Here is a 3,053-nt window from a genome sequence, read left to right as displayed (position 1 = left end):
ATTTTAAATTTCATTGCATTATGATCTGATAATATGCATGGGATTATTTCAATTCTTCTATATTTATTTAAGTATGCTTTATGGCCTAGTATGTGATCCATTTTGGAGAAAGTTCCATGCGCTACTGAGAAAAATGTGTATTCTGTTTTGGGGCTGAACACTCTATAGGTATAGACTAAGTCTATTTGTTCAAAGATGTGGTTTAACTCTATTTCTTTGCTGATTTTATTTGCTGGTTCATCTGTTGTTATGGCTTGTATCTGGATGTCCCCCCAAAGCTTCCTGTCATAAGTGGGGAGTTTTGAAGGTGGCTGGATCTAGGGCATGTGAATGTGGATTAAGGGTGTGATGCTGGGATTAAGGGGTTGGTAGAATCAATCAATAGACTTACTGGATTGGATATAAAAGGACAGAAAGAAGGTTGCTGCTGCTGCTGCTTTGCTGTCTCCTGCCTGCTTGCCATAGACTACTATTTCTCTTCTGCCATGTCCCTCTACTATTCCACCCTTCCGTGGAGCCAGCTGCCTATGGACTGAAACCTCTACAGACTGTGAGCTGAGCTAAACCTTTCCTCCTTTAACTTTGGGTGTTAGGTATTTTGTCTCAGCAATAAGAAAAGTAACTAAGACATCTATTTGTGAAAATGGAAAGTGGAAGTCTCCTGCCATGATTGTGTTGAAGTTTATCTGATCTTTTATGTCCAGCAGCATTTGTTTTATGAGATTGGTTGTGTCACTATTTGGTGCATAGGTATTTTAAATTGTTTTGTCTTCCTGTTGAATTGTTCCCTTTACCAGTATATAGTGACTTTCTTTGTCTCTTCTGATCAGTTTTTTCCTGAGGTCTGCTTTGTTTGGAAATAGGATAGCTATTCTTGGTTGCTTTTGGGCTCTTGTTACATGAAATGTTGTTTTCCACTCTGTGATTTTTAGCCTATGAGTTTCTTTAAAGATTTAGTGTGTTTCTTATATGTAGCATACTGTTAGGTTTTGGTTTTTGATCCAAAATGGCAATTTATGTCTCTTGACAGGAGAGTTGAGACCATTTACCCTGAGAGTTACTACTGGAAGATACTGACAGATTCCTGTCATTGCATAGTTTTTCTGTTCCTGATTCCTTTATGCTTCCCTTTTGCTTAACTGTTCTCCCCACTTGATGTACCCATTCTATTAGGCACCTTGGTGTTATTGATTTCATTGTCTCTGTCTAGGATACCCTTGAGTATTTTTTGTAGTGCTGGTTTGGTAGTCATAAATTTCTTAAGGTGCTCTTTGTTGGTAAAGGGTCTAATTTCACCATCAATTTTCTTTGTTTGTTTTGTTTTCTTTTTAGTACTGGGGATCGAACGCATGACCTTTTGCTTGCAAGGCAGGTGCGGTGCCACTGAGCTAAATCCCCAGCCCTCTACCATCAATTTTGAAAGGTAGTTGTGCAGGATGTATCGATCTTGGTTGGAAGTTGTTTTCTTTTAGTGCTTGAAGAACTCCCCTCCAAGCTCTCCTGGCCTTTAAGGTTTGTGCTGAAAATTCTGCCGTATTTCTAATAGGCTGACCTTTAAAAACTATTTGTTGTTTTTCTCCAACAGCTTTTAAAGTTCTGTTCATGTGTTGGACCTCTGGGATTTTAATTGTGAGTGCTGTGGAGAGGCTGTTTTCTGACTGTGACTCTTCAGGGTTCTTTATGCCTTGTTTACCTATATATTGAATTACTTCCCTGTACTTGGAAAATTTTTTGCTATGATTTCTGTAAACAGATTTTTATACTATTTGTGCCACCTTCTAATTTTTCTCTAATTCCAGTTATTCTTAGGTTAGTCTTATTTGCATCGCCTGGCAGCTCTTGGATCCATTTCCTATGAACTTATTTTTAAGGTCTCTCTGAATATGTGGTCATCATGCAGCTGTGCCATTTGCACATAGATATTAATCTAGAGCAGAGGTTGAGTGCTCGCTTTGGCAGCACATGTGCTAGAACAGGGGTTGGCCAACTTCTTTTTAAAGAACCAGAGAATAAATATTTTGATGTTCAATCCAGACAGTCTTTGTGACAATTTCTCAACTCCTTTGTAGACATAAGAAAGTAGCCACAGATGACAGATCACCAAGTAGGCGTGGCTGTGCCCCTGTGCCTGCAAAGCAGGGTTGCTTTGGGGCTGGAGTTTGTCAACCTCTGATCAGGAGAATACATTTGTCTACATGAGGTACAGAGAAGCCACCAGAAGGAGCCTTTGCTCTCTGCTGCCCAGGGTGGAGTGCGCCTTGCCCTCTTTCTTGGGTTACACGCCTCTCTCTAATCTGCAAGGACCTGCACACCCACATCCAGCTGGACATCACATCAGTCCATGCTGTTGTTAATGAGAGGACCTGGAAGGCAAGAGTAACAAAACCCTAGCTATCCTGATAGAACATGCGGCCAACAGGAAGTGCAAGACAAGCCCACAGGAAATGTCAGAGTCTTCCACTTTAGGGAAGATGGTGGCATCCAGGGATCAGGCCACAATAGGAACATCTATCCACGGCTGTGTAGCAGTGAGCTCTCAAACTTAGTGGCTTACAATAATAACTTGTTTAATTTCTTCTCTGTTGTCTTTCAGGGCGACCCGAGAGAGGTATGACTGACACAGCTGATACAAGCCAAGTACAGAGCTCTCCAGGTGCCACCAAGCCCATCCTCAATGGGATGACTGTGGCTGACCTCTGTGAGCCTGAGGACCTGGGGAAGGGTGCAGGGTGGCGGCTCCTTGGAGTCAGGGATGGAGCAGGCTTGGGTGACCCCGCCTGGTGCCTTCAGCCTGGTAGACTTGGTCCTGCATTCACACTGCTTCCTGTTTACGATGCGGGGTTACTGGGCTGCTCCACTCCACGGTGAAAGAGGTCAGGCAGCAGCAACTTGAGTGCCATGGTCACTGGTGTCCGCTGGAGCCCAGAAAAACCCCAGAATCCTTCCTGTTGAGGGGGCCATGGGCTCACTTCACCAGGCCCCAGGCTGGCATGAAGCAGACAGGATCTGACAGCAGGCCCAGGCTCAGACCCGCACCTGCACTGCTGTGTCCT

This window comes from Heterocephalus glaber, unplaced genomic scaffold (assembly GCF_053883595.1).
Source record: "Heterocephalus glaber isolate CG9 unplaced genomic scaffold, H.glaber_assembly_v1.0 deba00001504, whole genome shotgun sequence".
Taxonomy (NCBI): Eukaryota; Metazoa; Chordata; class Mammalia; order Rodentia; family Bathyergidae; genus Heterocephalus; species Heterocephalus glaber.
The sequence above is the reverse complement of the archived record's forward strand: the minus strand, read 5'-3'. Positions refer to the sequence as shown.